A 21417-nucleotide genomic window follows, 5' to 3' on the forward strand; every position below is an offset into this window, starting at 1 on the left:
TTGTTGTAAACCAATGGAACCTCAATAATATATATACACATATATAATATAAAAGGTATCCCAATAAAATTTTTGTTTGTTAATTTCTTATAAAATGCTACTCATATTGTTTAATATAGAAAATACTTAAAACGTGAAAAGAAAACTTAAATGAAGTGCAAACAAACACCCTTGAAATTGAAGCACTGACTATAAGTCTACACAATCTGGGTGGCTGGGCAGCACAGTTTGGCTTTTAGGTTTCTTAATAAAGTGCACAGTTAGAGAGTAGGTGGACGCAGTGACTTTTCTTTCTAAGAAATTCTAATCTTACATGGATAGATTGATGAAATCCGCTGGGAAACTAATTTCCAGTTTTAGCAAGTGAAGCAAACTCTGAAAAGGGAAGCCTTCTCATTCTGGGTATATGTAGGTATATTTGAATTATATAAACAACTTCAAAATTAATTTTTCAGATTATTACCTCATAATCCTTTCATCTCACCCTGCATACTGATTTTGAACCTGAAGTCTTGCCAGTGTTCTGTCACGTAACAGCTCATATTTCTAATATCTCTATTTTGGATTTTGTACTTTGTTTTTGTTTATATCTCATTGTAGTCCCTCCCACTTTCCCAAAATATCTGATTTGATGAGACGTTTTTCCCATTCTTAGTGCTACTAGGTAATTAGTTCATTCTTTACTTTTTTTTTTAAAAGATTTATTTATTTATGCATACAAGAACTGGGGTACAGCCTGAGATGCGGTGGGTGAGAGGATTCACCAGAGACACCGTGGGGAACAGAACAGGCAGACTGACTGAAATACACTGCTGAAGGTGGCAGCAGGCGAGTCAGGAGAGGTCTGCTGTGCCCATGTGGATAGCTCCCTGGCCGGGGATCGAACTCATGCTGCAGTGGCTGCAGATAGCTTCATAGGTTGCGTCTTAACCCCTTGTGCCACCAGGGAAGCCCCATTTTGTACTTTCTTACACTAATTTCAAAGATATTTTCATATGTATGTATCTGAACCTGCTCTCTGGGTCAGGAAGGACAAAAATTATTTTTTTAAGTACTGAGTAATACTATAAATATGCTCGTTATTTGATGCAAATATTAAATGGTATTAATATATTTGCTTCCAAGTCATCTGCTAGTTCCTTCATAGCATGTTGAATGTCTTTGAGAGAATGATTTAGATAGGAAGCTAAAACATTGAAAGATGCTTTTATCTTATTAGCTTTTTAAAGTGAGATAATAACACGAGAAACAGTAAATCTAACTTATTTGATATGTCCAAACTCAGAAAAATCCTACATTAAAGATTTTTAAATGCACTTTATCAGTGGGATAGATGGTGGGGTGCAGTATTGCCCTGCTTTCCAGTGACATATGTTGTTCCTCTCTATAGTTAGATTGTTCAGAGATAGTGACAAAGAAGTAAATATCAGAGTTCTTCAATGTCAAATCAAGGTTAAAACACTAGATGGCATGTGTGGATGCCTGCAGACTAAGAGCGAGACAGTAAAAGAGGGTAAACCTATCTGTCTCCTTCACTGCTTCCTCCTCACCAACAAAATGTTAGGAAAGGACAGCTCAAGAGTCAGACTCTTCATTCAGTCACAAAATAAGTCTGTTTCTTTCCCAATGAGTTAGGATACGTGGCACTATCAGTGTATGCCAGACATTGTGAATTTTATGTCAGTGCGTTGATGGATTTTTTTTTTTTATTCCTTTAAATATTTTGAAGCTTTGATCTGGGATACAGTTAAATGACTTGTTTTATCCTTCTGAAATATGTTAGCTGGCATAGAATAACCTTTATTGGGGGGCTAATTGATCTACTTCTAAGGCAATAATCGTATGAAGACCTCACTTGACGCATATGTTTTGGGAGAGATTTCCACCTTGCCTGGTGAAAACAGAAACTATTCCTAGCACTGTGGGAGTCCAGAGTAATTTTCTTCCTTTTACTTTTTTGATGTTTCTTTGTTTAGTAGCTTGTTCACAAGCACTGATCACTGCTAAGCTAGAGGCCCATGGAAAACCCTATGAAGATCTTTAGAAATACCTTTTGTGAAACTATTTTGTCTCCAGTATTAGGCCCCACAATGTTAGTTTCCTTGGTCTCTCAATGTGTTTTTTTCACCTTAGAATGACTATTCAGCTCCATTTATGGTTCCCTTCCCTAAATTGTTATCTAAAATTTTTCTTCAGTCATTAGACCAGGACTGTCACAGTTTGTATCCTTTCTCAGGAATCACTGTTCTGTTACATTCACTATTCAGTGCCTGGAAACTATGGCTCTGCATAGTTTATTTTGTAATTTTTAAGTTCATTTTGTAATAGTTATATCACAGATGCTATAGCATAATACCACAGACTGGGTGAAATAAATGGTAGCATTTATTCCTTACAATTCTAGAGATTAAGAAGCCCAAGATCAAGGTGCTGGCCACATTTTTGGTGAGGATTTCTGCAGCCTTTTCACTGTGTCCTCACATGGTAGAGAGCATCAGAGCTTAAACATGCATTTACTGGGGAAGGAGGTCCACATTCAGTTCATACAGGTATGAACTGTACAGGGTAAGGTCAATCCCTGTTATGCTTTTATCTAGTAGCATTGCATTATTACATCACAAAAACCTCAGGTGTGGGGCCTCCCTGTTGGCACAAGGGGTTAAGGCGCAACCTATGAAGCTATCCATGACCACTGCAGCACGAATTCGATCCCTGGCCAGGGAGCTACCCACATGGCGCAGCAGACTTCTCCTGACTCGCCTGCTGCTCCCCTCAGCAGTGTATTTCAGTCAATCTGCCTGTTCTGTTCCCCAATCTGTCTCTAGTGAATCCTCTCACGTCCCCACACCTCTGGCCTGTACCCCAGTTCTTGGATGCATAAATCAGCATCTGTATATTTTCATTAAGTATCCTATGATTTTTTGTGACTTTATATCCACTTGAATATGGTGAAGTAAACTAGTTGCTAATTAGATATGGATATAACCAGCTCTGCTTTTCATTTCCCCTATTTTAGGCCAGACTATGTCAGACCAAAGATCAGAAATTAAAAAAAAAAAGTTAAGGGATACTGAACATCTTGTAAAAAACAGCAACTGCTTGGAAGATGTCAAGAACCTAGATTGTTTTGACATTACATCCAGAAGTTTTAGAGCCTGTGGGTAGTCTTATTTTACATAAGATGAAAGACATTTTATTGTGTAGACTTCTCTCATTCATTTATTCACTCATACTTTAAATATATTTGAATATAAAAGACAGGAAAACAGTAAAATAGATGTGGTAATCTATACACAGAAAACAGATCATTTGTTGGTAAACAGGATGATTGGTAAATGAGGTCCCGTTACTCAAATTGCTTGTGAGTAACTTAAGGGCCAAACATGGCTACCCACTATGTGCAGCTAAGAAAGACAACAAAAGAAACTCATTTCAGGGTATATGCAGAAAACTTGGTTGTTGGAAAAGTCATGACTTATTTTTTCTTTGAATTTTAGCCATGTTGGATTTGAGAACTCAAACAGAATATTTAGGAAGTGTTCTATGCACCAGGCACTCTGCCAAATAGTTGATATAAAATATCCATTTAATGGTTGTAATTGTTCTATGAAGTAGAAAAGATTATTATTCACACACCCACCCATTTTATTGGGAGAAAGACTAATATTTATAGAAATTAAGTGATTTGCTAATTATACTATTCATGTAGCAAAGCCCCAAAAAAAGTCCTTCTGATGCCAAAGCTGATCAACCTCTGAATCAAAAGACAAGTTGAAGCAAAGGCCACATCTCAAGCTCTGTCTGAGGGCAGGAACAGAGGATTTGAGTGATCTACCTAAGTCACGACAGAAGAAAATACGGATATCTAAACTGAAATTGTTCAAAGAGGACATCTAGAGGTGAGGAGAAAGATGGCTTTGTACCAAATAGTGTGATAGCTTTATTTGGGCAGAGAGTAGTAAACACGAAGGAGTGGGAACATGGAGATGAAGAAAAATCAGAAGACAGAAATGAGTCTGAGTCACTGAAAATAAGAAATTTTAAGAAAAATCCATAACCCACAGTGTAAACTGTTGCCTAAGAGGAAGACAAATGGAAAGTTTTCCAAAACTTTGGAATAATAATGGCAAATATTTATAAGGTGTTTGTTATACATCAGGAATTGTTTTAAGTACCTTATACATACTAATCATGTAATAATCACACTTTTATTATCCCAATTTACAAACTGGAAGCCAATGCACAGATAAATAATACCCAAAGTTACTCAGCTTGTAAGTGGCAGAGCTGTGATGTGATGCTACCCAGCAAGTCTGACCCAGGCACAGACATCCTTCAGCATTAAGCTGCAGGTCCAGGAGAATGGCACCTGCTCTGACCAGACCAGCATGTTAGAAATGACTATGTGATACCTTTTCCCATCTGCTTTGTAGGACTTGCTTATAATCTGGCTCAGGGTTCCTCCTTTTCTGCAGAATAAAAATATAATTCTAGAGATCTGGAGCATAGGGAGAAGAAGCAGCTTGGTGCTGCCATGGCAACACTGCAGCCTCTGTGACCCTGGGCACCCTCTGGATCTTGACAAGTAGACTGAGGACTTAAAGAACATTGTTTCTGTGGGGACTTCTTTACCTACCTGCTACTTTCTTTATAGTATTGTCTCCCCAAAACAGAGGCCAGTGGAACTACAAGTTTACTTAAGAAGGAGAAGAGAGAACCCTGGAGAAGAACAAAGAATGTGAATCAGTGTCACACAAGAGGAGGTCCGTTGTCAAGTATGAAGACCTGCCTCATTAGGAGTCAGGCCAATGCCTTTTGCTTTGCTGCATGCTACGTGACTCATGCTCCGCTGATCGTCTGTCCTTAATCTTACCAAATGGCAGAGAGGTAGCTACTGACATCAAAGGAAAGGAATGACTATACCCACCACTCACCAGCCCTCTGTCTTGACAAAGATGCTTCTTTCCTTGACTAAACCTGCATCAGGTGCCTGTGAGTCAGATGCTCTATGAGGCCTCAACCTTGGCCTGTAAAGACACTGAATGGATCTAAAAGTTCTTAAACTGCCTGCCCAAGAATGTGCAAGGCTAATGAAAGAATGTATCATTTGCTCCACTGAACACCCCTGAAGATGGGCACTGTTTCTGTGGGAGGGCAGGAGCCGAACTTAAAAAGTCCCGGTTAGCAAAAACACAGATGAGTTTCACATGGACCAATTCCCTTCCAGTTTTCTGTAATTTTTCAATTCCCCCTTCATTCTAGGAGCCCCCCCATTCACCCTTCATTATTTATGGAAACAACACAAATGCCCCAAAATAGATGACTGGATCAAGAAGATGTGGTACATATACACAATGGAATATTACTCAGCAATCAAAAAAGATAAACTCATGCAATTTGCAGCAACATGGATGGAGCTGGAAGGGATCATGCTCAGCAAAATAAGCCAGAAAGAAAAAGAAAAATACCGGATGGTCTCACTCATAGCAGGAATCTAGAAAACCTAAATAAAGGACAGGAAAAAGACTAATTATAATTAAGTAAAAATCAAAATCAACAAGCAACTTTAAACTAAAGACACACTACGGGGCGGAGGGGGAGGGAGTAGGAGGAATTATGGTCAAAATAAGGGGGGTGGGAATTGTATGGGGACTATAACCAAGATGAAAATGCATACATTGTGCAAAAATGAAAAATGATGTAAAAATACATAAAATAAAATTTTTAAAAACCCTCATGCTTTTGTACCAATTAAAATTGAATTTAGTTCTTGCTGAACTATTTCCCCTATTTTATCAATAGTTTCACAGATTAAAATCTGCCTTTACCCTTTTAACTAGTGTCTAGTTTTGCCTTAGAATATACTCTCTGGCACCTTTAATCTCCCCATTCATTAATTCTTTTGAGAAGGGGCATTTTTTATAAACTTTAAAACTGAAAAACTCATCTGCTTCCCTGGAAGGAATTGTACATTAGTCCTATTAACAAAGTGGAGTGAAACCATCCTGAAGGTTTTGAAAGTTCCAGGGGGAAATAAGCCTTAATGAACTGCTGTTACCATTTTGAAGACTACAAGGCCTAATTTCTTCATCCCACATTTTGCTGAACATGAGACCTTCACAACCTCCCTACCTGCTTTCTACATATCATCCTACATTAGTTTGCCTTTGCTAATGAAGGTTCAATAAAGTTCCCAATGATGGGTTATATGCAGCAAGAGGAAACAGGCAGGCTAGAGTAGGGGGAGTTGGAGTAGCTTCTCTTCCTTGTGGGCTGGAGGCATGGGGTGTGTCCTTGAAATAGGAGTTGAAAGAACTGGAAGGAACTTGCATCAATGGTTCTGGCACTATGCTGCATATTGAAAAAACCTCGGGATTTTTGAAAATTATATGTAGTTCCCACACCCAGATATTCCCATTAAAGTAGAATGGGAAGGGCATCCCAATTTTGAAAAGCTCCCCAGGTGATTTTAATGTGCAGCAAAGCTTGGGGACCACTGGTCTATATCACCCTTAGCTCCCTAGGCAACATTTGAACAGCCTGATAAATCTTTCAAACTCTTATGGTTGTAACTCTTAGTGATAAAAGAATTTAATAATAACAGCAGCAGGCTCATTGAGTGCTCCAGAGGTAACAAATGTTTAATTCATGTAACAATCATGGGGTAGATAATATTTCTACAATTTTATAAATAGGCAATCTGGATGTCAAGAATTTTTTTTAAAAAAATATGGTCCAAACTTACAAAATGAGTAATTAATAGGGCCAGGATCTGAACACAAGATTCACCCCTATACCAGTCAGTTATTAATGCTACACCATACTGTCTTTTCTGGGATCTTTTAAATGTTTGAAAAGTAGTTTTGAAGGCTCAACCTGAAGCCTGTTCAGAAGAGGGTCTGCTCTAAGGAAGACTGAATCCAGCAAACACATTCACTCAGGTTGGCATGATGAGCTTTTTCTGTCAGGATCAAGAATGAGGCTTGTTTCAATGTTTCCTGACCTTTCAATCTCTTTACAAAAGTGGTCAACAGTCAGGCTTTGTCAACTGGGGAACAAGTTTAGAGGAGACATAGACATTGGTTTGAAATCAAAGAGCCCTAACGGCCAACGTAAGTCACAGAAGACAGGTACTAAATAACTCAGGAGGGACGGAGGAGGAAGATGAAAATCTGTCAATTCAGCAAAACTTAATGAACTGCTCTTACCATTTTGAAGACTAGAAGGTCTAATTTCTTTATCCCACATTTTGCTGAACATGAGACCTTCACAACCTCCCTACCTGCTTTTTACATATCATCCTACATTCTACATTCATCCTACATTCATTTGTAGATGACAAATAGCAGACATAATGGAGATATAGTTTGATTCTAGAGCAAAAGGTAAACTGGGTTTGAAGCAGGAATGGGAGTTTGGTTGTCACACAGAATTTGATGACAGATTTCCTAACCATTGTTCTAATTCATTTTGTGTCAATGTGTGAGGGCTATGTGTCCAGTACAAGCAGAAATTAATAACAGGATACTGTGATGCACCCAGCCAGAGTGGAAAGACATATTTGGGTAGTGTCAGTTGCTGGACAACACATTAGGTCCCCATACACCTAGAAAGATGGTGCAAAGGAAGCAAGATTATAATGTTGCGTAGGGGAAAGAGCAGTAAGACAGACCTGGGAAAACTTGGCCTCAGCACTTGCTGGTTGTGTGAGCTTGGGCAATTCACATGAACTCTCTGAGCCTTCATTTCTTATTGTTAAAGTGAAGATGCAATTTGCTCTCATAAATTAGTTGTTGGATTAATATAATGACATAAATACTTTGCACATTTATTGGCAAGCAGCATAAATTTAATACCAGTATCCTTTCCTCCTTATGTCATCTTGCTCTTTTATCTCTAGAACAGAATCACATTCAAACATTTCTGTAATATGCAGCAGGTTCAGTATCACTTGAATTTAAATATATTATAGGTGATTAAATGTAATAGTATATGTAAAAGTGTTTTGAAAATTATAAAGTACTAAATGACTCTAAGGTATCATTATTTTAATTACATAATTATATATGAGCAGATCCTATCTCCTGGCTCTATTACCTCCTGCTGCTGACTCTCAAATCTGCATTTCTAGGACAAATCCCTGAAGGTTCTTTTTCCTCGGGGGTGCTCACAAAACTCCAATTTGAACTTCCAAAAATGAACTGATCACTTTCCTTCTAAGTGCTTCTTCTCCTTCTTACTTCCATTAGCAATCAGGACAAAGTGATCGCCTATGTATTTACATGAGGAAGGCCAAAAAGAATGTGGATCAAGGTGGTAGAATGAGTTGAAGGAGGATGGCTGTGGAATCAGAAGTGAAGATTTGAATTTTGGGGGAGGCAGAACAATACAGAGTGGAATATTATATGTTCTGGAACCTAACTCCCTTTGTTCAAATCCTATCCTCACATCCTATAAGCTGTATGACTCAGACAAGCTACCTGACTGACTATTTCTTAGTCACCTCACCTGTAAAATGGGGATAGCAATAACATCTAGTACTTTATAGGACTGTGGAAATAATTACATGAGCTACACAATTAAATTACTTTCAATACTATGTTTTCTGTCATTTATATTATGTTAATGCTTTGTAACTATGTGTTCTTGAATAAAGTCTATTAGTTCATCCAAGAAGTGGAATAACACTTGCAGGTTATTGAGCGTGATGATGAAATGAGAAAATGAGTTGGAATCATTCATATCTTGGTTAGTCAGGTCAAGGAACATGGTGGATTGAGCTGAGTTGCCTACTAAAGAGAGTTTCCTTCATTCTTCTCTTTTCCGTGGCCAGAGTGGGCATTTTATCTGGGGTTGGCTATCTACTGATTTTAATTTGAATGCTCAGTCAATACCTCACCTGGAAATTAGTTCCCAGACTCCTGTGCAGACCAGCACTGTGTGATAACACTCTCTCACTTGCTGTCTACCTGCTTCTATTTCCCCATCCTTGCTGGGATTGGGATTCAAGATTAGATTTAAGCAGAAGGTTCTAACTTGAGCAAAAGGAGCTGTGTATGTGGTCCTTTTGCATTTGGAAACTTGAAGAGAGCTCCTGTAATAACCAAGAATAATTTAGTTTCTATTTGCTGTGGGTATGGTTTTCTTTGGGATCACCTATAATCTGGGTCCAGGTTAAGGTGGGTATCCCTGGACCAGAGATAATGCTCCTATATAGGTGGATCCCAATCTCTTCCTGATTTCTAACCATCATAAGTATTAGAAAAACTATTCATTCTATCTCCACATCTCCCTATGTGGAGATGTCAGGCTGATGTGGTCAGTCAGGCTGGGAAGGGGGCATTTTTCTCCCAACCACTCAATGTGCTTACTTCCTGAAATACATGCTCCCAATGAAGTAGGCAGCCTTTTCTTTCAGACAGTAGCTGTTTCTTTGCTAAAGACTCGTGGATATTCTCTCAGTCATCTCATTGAGCTGATATGGGCCTTTCCCTCTCTGTCATTGTTCCTATCTTGTCAGTGATGTAATAAGTGATGATACCTGAAGTCTCCCTTTTTTGTGAACTGTGTCTGTTGCTCTTTCAAAATTCAGTTGCTTCTCTATCTGTGACAATACTAAATTCAACTTCCTAAAACAATAGTTCCTATGTTGACTCACTCCAGTGTTTTTCCCATTGTTTTTATGCAAAGATGGATTTGCCATGAAGTTAATGAGGCTTAACTCACTGAGAGGGAAGCTAGCATCATTTTCATGTGGTCATACATTATTATAAAATTTTCAAAAGTAAGATATTTTAACCCAAATCAATACTGCCTTGTCCATCTGCTTTGGCTTGTCCTTGTTCATACAGCCCTTTTGTCCAGAGGCGATGGAGGAATGACAGGAATTTCAGTTGAACATACATTTCAATATAATTTCAATAAATAATTATACTGGTATCATTGATTAAATGCTTATTATATCTCAGATAACGTTCTGAGAGTTTTACCTCTATTGACTTGATTAACACTCATACTATGCTGAGGACAGAACTTGCGAGAAGGTATCCCTGCTGTCCACGTTTTATAGATGAGATCATTAAGGCCAGGATTCATTCAATGACATGGCAAGATCACACAGTAAGTGAAGATCTGGATTGAAAATCAGGCCGTCAAGCTCTAGAAAACACAATTCTACCCAAAGTAAGTATCTATTTAGAGAGAATCTTTGAACTTTTTTATTCCAAAGTCTATTTTCTTAGTTATAATGTTTCAATCTCCTTTCCAATTACTGAACAAAAGGTTATTAAGCCTCAGCTGGAACCCCTGTACTGCTGGGGGGACTGGCTGCTTCTGGAGCAAGTTCATTCTATTTTTAGACAACACTGTTGTTAAAAAATTATTCCTTATATTGAGCTAAAACCTACTTCACCATTACCTGGGTGAAGGGAGTGGATTGAGAGAAAATGTCAGTGATTTGGAGGCCAGGCAGGAGGGGAAGGGCCAGAGTGTCAAGTACTTTGAAGGCCTCATCAGTTTCTAAAGCTGAGGTGGAGCCTGAGTCACTGGGAAATATGCAGCTGTGAAGACACATCTCTACCCTGCACTTGGATGGCAGGTTTTTCAATGCCAATGTGGCAATTTACATTTATCCATACTGAATTACAACTGGAGATGTCTCCTCAGCATGTAAAGATATTTTTGTCTATTCTGACCTTTAGTATACCAGCTACCTCTTTCAGCTGCCTGCAATCATGAATACCTTTATTCAAGCTATCGATAAGCTCCTGAGAAATGGCTTAATGGATAGTGCCTAAAAATTAGAATTGAAATTGTTGATCATCACTACAGTATTCTTGCTAGTGATGGAATATTGGTCATTATTTTCCTTATTTCTCATCTTGCATTATACTGGGTCCTTCAGAGCCAAATGATGAAAGTGAAATAGTAAAAGCCATAAAACTTGGACTGTTGTAGCCAGGATGTTTACCGGTTTTACATAGGAAATAAAAGGGTATTTAAGTTTCTGCTTAATGGAGAATCAATATTTAGCTATGACCTAATTGCAAAGCTCCTCTTTACATGTGCAAAGAAAGAAAAATACCATGAATCTTAGAAGCCTACCAATATCATAGCTGTAAGAAAAGCGCAGAAAAAACTGGGTAAACTCAGAGCATACACATGAGGCCAAGACACAATGATACCGACCCAAGAAAGCAGAAAGAGAAAACAGTCCTGACCACTAAATAACCCAGAGGACGCAAACTGGCCTTGCTCAAACTTTAGTGAAGAAAGATCCACCTTAGAAAGACCCAGGAAAGACTTTGTTACTTAAAATCTGAACTTCCAATGGCTGTAGTCATACAGGAAAAATCTCTGCAATTACAAAAAAGATCATGATACAAGGATGCAATCATCTCAGTCACCTGGGAAGGACCCAGAGGAAGGTAGCCAACAAAGGAAATGAACATGCTCTGCTCAAAGAGGGAACTGTAGCCTAACCTAAAACAAAAGCTATTCCCAGCTGACCAAGAATATCATCAGATATTAATAAAGAAACTTAAAGTTTGTCATTTATAACTTTTAGTTTACTATATGTATTTATTCCAAACTACTTTTTAATAAAGCACATGTAAATTTCATTTTGAAATAGCCCACCTGTTTCCTCCTATTATTAAAATTCTATTATTAAAAGCATCCTATTATTCAAATTCAATAACTACAGCTCCCAACGTTTTGTCAGAGAGACACCCGGTCTGAACTAACCCAAACTGAAAATCATGTAAGTCTCACATTTATGACTTTGGGGCTTGAAGCGGGCAGACCAGAGAAGGAATATTTTAAGAAGGTTGTCTGAGGCAGATTATTTTCAACATACGTAGGTATATGCCCATACAAAACTCATCTTCTAAGATGGCTGACATTTGGGGGCTAGCTGTCCATTCCAGAGCTGTAGCCTATGCCAGGTTTCATCCCACCAGGTCCCAGTAATATCCATGAAATTGCCAGTCGTCATAATGAAGACCATTACAATTTTTGTGTACTCAGTGCTTTCTCACTTAAAGCAATGCTATTCGTTTAGTCCTTTCTGAATGCTCGTAGTATCTCTGTTACAGATTTAATCATCCAAATTTCAAATTTGCAGTTCAAAGACATTAAGTATCTTCTCTAAGGTCAGATCGCTGAGAATTGAGGGAGCCTGTATCTGTTTTGTGCCATGGAGTCATTTTCAGGCTTAGTGCATTTCTTGGGTTTTACTACCAATTCCTTTCCAAGTTCCCCCCACACACTCCCCCCACCCCATGTAGCACTTGCAGCACTATGATTCTGTTTTTATGGCCTGCCTTTTATGGACTGCTGTGTGCTCACTACTCCACCTTCACACAGCACCCTTAAGGAGCCGCACAGGGTGCCACTGTGGCCCACATTCATTTGTCTACATATTTAATTTATAGACCAGGTGTAGTGCAGGCAAAACAGCAGGGTGGGCAGGGGGCCTGGAGGGTCTGGAAGCTGGCAGGCCTCCCAGCCCCTGCCGAATCTTTACTCTCTCTGGGCTTACTCCGATGTTCTCTTGTGGTCTCCTCCTCTCGCAGCTGTTCTGCTGCCACTCTCTGCTGCGCACCATCCTCTGTGACGCTGCCCTTTTAGCCTCAGTCTCTCAGCTCAGGTGTGCCCACTTACACATGCCCACACCATACTCCAGGTGTCCACCATCAGGCATTCATACCCTGAGCCCATGCTCCCAGGCACCTCCTGCATTCAAGGCCACAGTGATAGCCACAAGGCCAATGGTACAAAAGCCTAACTATTACTTACCCTACAACAGGTTAACATTTTTTCAACAAAATAAATTCAATCCTTCTTTCTTGACAAATATACTTATATAATCATCGGGAAAGGCCAAATCTGAGTTTAGAATTAGCCAGAAGGTGGTGGTGCCAGAAAAGGTGAACCATCAACACCAGTGAGCTGCTTCTCCTCACTTATGACTCCATTCTATGCTATTAAGCATCTGGCCCAGGAGTGTGCACACTTGATGTGATCCACCCTAGGAAGGGTAGACCTAGAGAAGAAGCCAGTTTGCACCTTGGGCCTGATGGACACAGAATTCGGGATGCCTTATCACGGTCTGGGGAGGGATGGGGCTGTTTCTGGGGACATGTTCCATGGGTCTCATGATTGCCTTATTTCATGGCAAGATGCATCCTGAAGGTAGTCCTGAGTAAGATATGCTTAGACGGCAATACTGCCCATCAATTCTCCACATCTTGACTTTTCTCCTGGTGAGCCATTGAAATAATGAGGAACCACTGGGTCAAAAGCCAGCCAAGTTGCTTTGAAATTTAAACTGGTATTTTAAAGCCAATCCCCTTCACCTCTTTAGAATCACTTCCTTCCAAGTATCCAGTGTTTTTCTGTAAATCTAAGACATTCATTCACAATGAACATAATGTGAAAAATCATTCTCTAAAATATGTTACCTGTCCCAAGAGATTTTATGTATTTTATTTTAAAAGAGGCTGCAATTTAAACCAAAGGAATAAATTTTCTAATGATGGAATTTCTAGAAAAAGTGGAAATATTTTAGGAACTGGAATTTTCTTGATATAAATCTGTATTAGGCTAGAAATTACCATGCGTGTGCTAGCTTACAATGGAATTTATTTTCTCAGAATGGAGAGTAGAAATCTGAAATCAAGGTGTTGGCAGAGCCCTGCTCCCTCTATAGACCCTCCAAAAAGAATCTTCCCCTGCCTTTCCCAACCTCTGGTGGCTCCATGCATTCCTTGATTTGTGGCTGCATCACTCTAGTCACTGCCTTCACATGACTTTATCTCAGATCTCCCTCTGCTTTTCTAAGAATAGTTGTGATAGGCCTTACGGCTGTGTTATCCCGTAATTGCATCCACAAAAACCTGTTTCTAAATTAGGTCATATTTACAGGGTCCAGTTGGGCATGTGTGTGTGGGTGGGTCACCATTCAACTCACTGCACTATCCAATTCCACTATCCTGGAATATTCTGGTGTACCCATACTCTGAGCTTCAATCAGCTATAGGAATTGCAGGCAGTGGGAATCAGGAAATGCTGAGTATTGCAGTCTCCACTGTGACCTGTCAACAACTAGGCTATGAGTGTTAATCCAGACTCAGGGAAAGCTGACAATCTTCCTTATAGGAGACGAACTTCAACCTTGAGATGACATAGAAGGCAACTGTATTTGAGAGCTTAAAGGAAAGGTTGGGGTATTGTTTGGAAGAAGTTTTAGCCAAACTGAAGCAGAGTGAATAATAAATCATCTCTCACTTTTAAACCACACCTAGAGATGAGATAAACTTATGATTTAAAAATTAAATTTCATTATTTTTCCCCCTAGACAAGGAAGAGAAATCTGAAAATTGAATGTCTATTATGACCTAAAATTATTAGTGGAATCACTTCATTTTAGTTCCATAATAGCTTTATAAAGATATTAATATTCACACCCATTGTACAAATGTGGATATAGAGGCCTTTTATGCAAATACTAGATCCCACAGGTAGGAATTACAGGTGCAGAGATCCACAAAGCCCATATGTCGCCACTGTCCAGGAATCAGTCCAGAACAGCCCAATCCCTTTAAGTTGATTGCCTTGCCGTGGTGAATTTCCAATTCTCTCGAAACAGAAATAAAGCTTCCTTTACCTGCAGGAAAGAGCCTAATTTTCTTTTTGCTTACACTACCCTGCCATCTAGTGGACACATCATTAATGGCAGGCAACAATTTTTGGCACGTTAACTTTTTTGGTATTGGTAATTAATTTGTATTTGATTTTTACTTTTTCAGTCGTGACCCCTTTGAAATCCATATCAACATCCCGTCCTTATATATTCACTCTCTTTCTGTACAGCTTTCCCACATATATGTACATGTACCCTGCCTGGTCTTTTTTTAATGTTAACAGAAAAGTAAGAGAATTAGACCCATTACCACAGTCCACCTTCATTTTTTGACAGTCATATTTCCTAGTAGATAAGAGCATAGGTTCAGATAATATTCCGTATGTGCAATTACATACCCAGACACCTTGTACTGTGAGGCTCCTCTTCTAAAATGAGCAGAGACGTCCATTTTACTTTACATGTAGGTATAGAATGGGTTCAATTAGGCACCGTTAGGCGCAAGTGAATTTGAAGAGAACATATAAGAGGAACATAGTTCTTTCCTATTTTTAATTTTCTGGCATAGGCATACCTATAAATACCTCAGTGACTATATTTTGTTGGAATATCGTTGGGTAAGTGGTGGTAAGTCAGGCTTTTATGCCGCTGCTGGCTTCTGTGGCTATCACCTGCAGCCTTGATTGTGCTAAAGCAGGAGGTTCTTGGAAGGTCGGTGTGGAGTACACACGACTGACCGTGGACACCTGGAGGAGGGTGTGGGCGCGCATAAGTGATAAGTGTGCACACCTGGGCCTGGAGGCGGAGGCTGTAAGGGCGGCGTCACAGAAAGCATGGCTGCAGCAGAGAATGGCTAGGGGAAGAGGAGCAGAGGCTTCAAGAGGAGACCACGAGAGAACACCAGAGAAAGCCCAGAGAAAAGAGCATATAGAGATTTGCAGGGGGCTCAAGTTTCTGTCTCCCCGCTGGCTTGTCTCCCCTGCGTAATAGTAAAAAACCTGTGGGGATGATGCCAAGGGCTCTAAGTTTCTCTTTTAAGCTGTCTGACCTGATGGTGAACCTACCCAGCCTGGGTTGGTGCAAAACAAATATAAATAAAAAGACGGTTATTCTGACTTATTTACTAAAGTTAATTGAGGAAGCAAAGTCAAATATATGTATGTGTGTGCATTGCGACCACACACATAAAAAAATATGTATATCCTATTGTGGAATCCCTGGCCCTCCTTATTCTTGGAGATACTGTCTTGATGCCCAGAGTTCCTGCTTGTCAGCTACGCGTAGGGTCACTCAGGGGGCCTCTCACCAAGGGCAAAAGTCCTGCTATGAGGAACATACTAGGAAACGTGTCTGCTGAAAACAGCAGGCAGGCAGTAGAATAGAGATAATATACTTTGACCAGCAGGACCAATGGAGCGCCCCAGGCAACAGTTCCTGGTCACTCCACCCTAATTTACATCCTGGATAACCCATCCCCCATGCCTATACACTCCTTAAGTACTTACTCGACTCACCTTTGCACTGCCTTTGGATCTGGACTGCAGTTTGTTGTTGTAAGTCCCTCTAGGTCTTTCTCTTTCACTTAGACTTTGAGTTGTCTTTCCTTCATTACCCCGCTCCCAACACTGTTGCCCCATGAGGTGACATCCTATTATGTTATATCAAAAGCTTTTTTTTAAATTTTATTTTATATATTTTTATATCACTTTTCATTTTTGCATAAAGTATGCATTTTCATCTTGGTTATATTCCCCACACAATTCCCAACCCCCTTATTTTGACCCCACTCCCTCCTCCACCTCTGTCAACCCCCGCCAGTGTGTCTCCGGTTTATAGTTTCTTGAATAACGGATGGTCTCTCTCATAGCAGGAATTTAGAAAACCTAAATAAGGGACCAGGAAAAAGACTTATTATAATAAGGTAAAAATCAAAAGCTATTTTAACCCTAAAAGAAATAGTTTTTCATAATAAAATTGAAAAAAATTTAAAACAACTTAGGATTCTAAAATTTATTTTCAAGTGGATGTTCTGATATAATCAATGCAAAAGCTCATTGTAGGAGTCAATAATAAATTGAATTAGGAACATGTTTGTTATAGAAAGGCATTTCTGTAACTATTATAAAATTTCAAAATTTGTAGCATATAATGTTCTTTTGTAACAGGGTGGTCCCCAGGAAAGGGGGAGGTTCCAGGTTCCTTGCCCCACCCAAGGAAGGGTGGAGCTGAGCAGGAAGAGGAGAAGCTGCAGAAGAGACTGAGGAAGGAAGCAGGATGGAGCCAGGAGACCTGGAGGAGGCGCATGGAACCTAGAGACACGTGAAGAAACTGCGCTTGTCTTTTGGTCGTGGACTGGGTGACACAGATGTGGGTGAGACCCGTGGGGAGGTGACAATGGCAGCTTTTATCTTGATGTTGATTTTGCTCTTTTCCTTCTGGGCTTGTTTGATTGTTTCTGACCCTTTGCTGTGGGTCCCCACTGGAAGGTGCTTTAGACTCATACACAAAGTTTCTCCCTTTCCTCCTGGGAAAGGCATTAAATGAATTTGTTCTATTTGGCTCACCTAGTAGAGTAAAACTAAAAGGAAAACATTGTCACTTGGGAAATCGGGTAATAACATCTTGACCTAATATGAATGTAAATTGTCAATGATAATTGTCACCTTGTAATATTGTATACTTCAATTGTTTAATATCTACAGAAATTGTTTCTAAAAATATAGGAAGAAAAGGTCTCAACAAATTCCTATTGATGGAACTGTTGAGAGTAAAACTTTTCTACTAAGGACTAAATAGACTTGGAAACACACCTCATATTTACTAAGTTTTCCTTAACATAATACTCATGCTTTGTTTGCATTTTGTTCTAAATCCACAAAGTTCTCTTGTTTTGGTGACCAGGATCTGCAGCAAGGTTGTAATTTTTTTTCCCCAACAAAGCTAACTTGTGTTTACATTTTCTCTCCCCTTAATACAAACACAGCATAAAAATAGTGGTAGTAATCTTTTACTACTTATCTCAGAGTCTGTTTTTACATAACTTCCATAAAAATTTTGTTTAAACTAAAAAAAATTGGACATAAGTTTCATTGTGTGGCTTTGTGTGGAGCTCTTCCAAAAAGTTAAAAAAAAACTAAACCAAGAAAAGGAGAACCTGTTTGCCTTGTTTGTGGGGTTCCAAAGACCTCCAAAGAAGGTGAGAAAGCTTGCCTCCATTAACAGGACTGGACAACCCCAGCCAACAAAAATGCCCTGGTACCCTCAAGAAAAAAAAAGCCCAGGTGAAGTCTAATGAGATCAACTTTGTACCTGAAGCCTGCATCGACCGAATGCCAACGGTTCGCTCTAATCCTATATGAAGTATTTCAACAAAGCCAGCTAAAAATTACTGTTGGTTGTTTCTGCCCTGTAATTTTATGCAAAAATGGGAAAAATGGTTTAAAGATAAATTTAATTTGCAAACTTTTGCTATACTGTTAAAGTTTGGAATCAAAGTTAAAAAAATTCGTTTTTGCATAAGTTAAACCATTTTAACATTTTTTCCCTGTAATTTTAATATATTTACTATCTTGTTTTAGCCAATACTCCAATTTTTTTTTCTTTTGGCTTAAATAATAAATTATTTTTAAGTAATAAAACTGTCATACTAAACATTCATGGACAATGCTTGCTAACTAATTGTTGCTTCTCTTACACACATTGTGACCCTAAAAAAAGACTGTCTCCTAAAATTACACCATGACATCTGTGCCACCATAGATATGGTGAAATAAAAATTAAAAGGGGGGATTGTAACAGGGTGGTCCCCAGGAAAGGGGGAGGTTCCAGGTTCCTTGCCCCACCCAAGGAAGGGTGGAGCTGAGCAGGAAGAGGAGAAGCTGCAGAAGAGACTGAGGAAGGAAGCAGGATGGAGCCAGGAGACCTGGAGGAGGCGCATGGAACCTAGAGACACGTGAAGAAACTGCGCTTGTCTTTTGGTCGTGGACTGGGTGACACAGATGTGGGTGAGACCCGTGGGGAGGTGACAATGGCAGCTTTTATCTTGATGTTGATTTTGCTCTTTTCCTTCTGGGCTTGTCTGATTGTTTCTGACCCTTTGCTGTGGGTCCCCACTGGAAGGTGCTTTAGACTCATGGCAGGCTTTGGGGCCTTGCTCTGGGCCAATCCCATTTGGATGGACTTTTACCCACGAGGGGACGGGTAACTTTGGGTGCTTCACTTAGAAACTAGACTCTTTGCCTTACCTGTATTGTTTCCTAGTTTTATTAAAGTTCCTTCCCATTAAAGTCTCATATGTTTTGTGTTGATGCGGCGGATGGCAGAACCCATTTAAAATAGGCAGGTTTGCGGGGTTTGGGCTGCCCCTCTCCCTGTCCTATAACACTTTGAGTGTATATTTCATTTTAGAATTTTATGTAACTCTTTCATGACTATAATGCATAATTCCTTGACTACAGAAGAGCAAAGAGTGAAATGCTAATTTGCACATCAAAATTTAAAAAGGACACTAAACCCCAATATTTTATTTCAACCCTATGGTCCTTAGCCCGAACAGGATCAGAAAACAAAACCCTCCCTTCCAGGCAAGACTTTTAGACCTCCAGGGAACAAACAGAGAAGATTCAGCAAAGACCAGTCCTTCCTGGTTTCTGCCAAACTTTTGACTTAGGAGGCAGCATTGAAAAGGGTCACCGCATTTTGGAGGGAGTACAGTTCTACTCCTGACAACACCTCTGTTAAGCTCAGGAGATGGAGGACTCCATGGGGTTTGGAAAACCCAGAACCTGAAATAAGATTACAGCTCTCAATTTTGCGCAAGCTTTATGCTCATTTTATTCCAAGCATTTAGCATGAGGATGTTTAAGGGAGCTCAGTGGCCTGACTTCTATGTGTAGTTTACAAGCCTAAAGCTGAGACTGACCTAGTGGGGAGGGAGTCATGGCTTAGGTAATGAGGCCATTGCAGAGTGTGCAGGCAACTCTACTTTGCAAAGAGCATGATATGGCGCTGTTGTGAATATGTGCATTATCTCCCTCAGAGAAAGTCATGGAGCTTTATATTTGAGAAGTTTTCAACCCTCAGGTCAATTTAATGCCAAGGTTGGCACATTAAATCAGTGTGACAAGACATCGGTTCTGTCTAGTTGGTAAGCATTAAACTCATGTTCTAAAAGAGCCTGGGAATTAGTGAGCCCCACTAAAAGTATGCTGGAAAGGTGTCACTTAATCTATCATATTTTGTTCTTCTCCATGTCACTGGAAACTTTTGAAAACCAAGTTGTATAGAGTTTAGCTTTAAAACTTTCATTCCATTGGCTGGTAAGATTTATTAGTACCTAATGGCAAATCCTCTACTAAGAAATATACATTATTTATTGACCATGCTATCAAGTGGAAAAATTAATTATGATAAAAGGCCTGAAGAAGTCAAATGACTTGTCCAAATTTACACAGAGAATATAGATGAGTGTTGGATATTTTCTCATATCTCTAATCCTTTCAATTTCCCCTATTTAAGAACATAGCAGCCAAATATTTAAAAACAAAGAGGTAAGTCCAAAACACTTTTAATTGACTTTTCTATTTCTGCTCAACTGATTGGGTCCCCCTAGATAAATTTATCTTTGTCTCCCCTCCTATTTTGGTCACCTCCATATCCTCTCTGAGGTAACTTTGAAAGAGATATCAACTGGATCGTTCAGGGGATGGGTTTTCACCAAGAGCATTCACAGTGGTTCAGGGACTATTATTTGTCCTTTGTTTTGGATTAGATCATCTAAGTGAAAACAGTTTTATAAAATATAAAAATAAAAGAGTAGATGAACAAATGGATGCAAAAATTATTAATAGTACCAGTAGGAGACTGTAAGAATCAATGGAACATTTTATCCTATCTATGAAATTAGAAGGAGGACAATTATATGGTCATTTATATTTATGTCATATATTAATTATGACAAAATATATTAGTTTTCTCTATCAACACATTGAATTGAAATTTCATTTCTACTCTATGATTATTTCTACAATGAGTAAAAAAGGTTTCAGTGGGTCTTTTTGTTAAATTCTATCAGTAAGTCTCATAAATGAAAAGGATTTTTTTTAAATAGATTCTTAATGTTTGTATTTTCATTGATCTGGATTCATGGTGAAATTCCATTGTCCCATTACATTGTACTTTCCTCTCTTATAGTAAGGAGATGATGAGGAAGAGAAATGCATTACACATTAAGGCCCAGAATGTATCATAAAATAATAGCTCATGCTTTTCTTTTCCTGGTAACAGATGTTTCTTATCTAGTTAAGAAATAGGCTACATTAGACTCAAGGTCGTGTGACTCAATATTCTGTAATGTGCATGACCCAGTTCTAAACTAAGGTGCTTATTGCTGCTAAAATGGCTAAAGTCATTACATTTTTTGATGATTAAAAATAAGAGCTAAGGATTAACAGTAATTAAATGTCTCTTAGAAAAGGTCATTGGTAAAAGGAAATAGTTAATTATGCTGAAAGAATAATAAGGAGAAAGTTGAGGAGAATGTATTTTTTTCAACCACAAAACTGAGTAAAAGCTATCCAAGCTGGTAAATTTACTAATTCATAGCAATTAAGTAGTTAATTAGAAGTCTGTAATTATCTTTGCCACTTCATTAAGAACTCTGTACAGATTTCCCACTATAACTTCTCGGAAACCCTACTTATCTTGGTTATTGGGATTTCATGAGACTACTGCTACCAGAGTGTTCAAGGAGTGTCTCATTAAAAGTATGCTCA

This window comes from Talpa occidentalis, unplaced genomic scaffold (assembly GCF_014898055.3).
Source record: "Talpa occidentalis isolate TD23 unplaced genomic scaffold, MPIMG_talOcc4v2.1 talOcc4.3, whole genome shotgun sequence".
Lineage (NCBI taxonomy): Eukaryota > Metazoa > Chordata > Mammalia > Eulipotyphla > Talpidae > Talpa > Talpa occidentalis.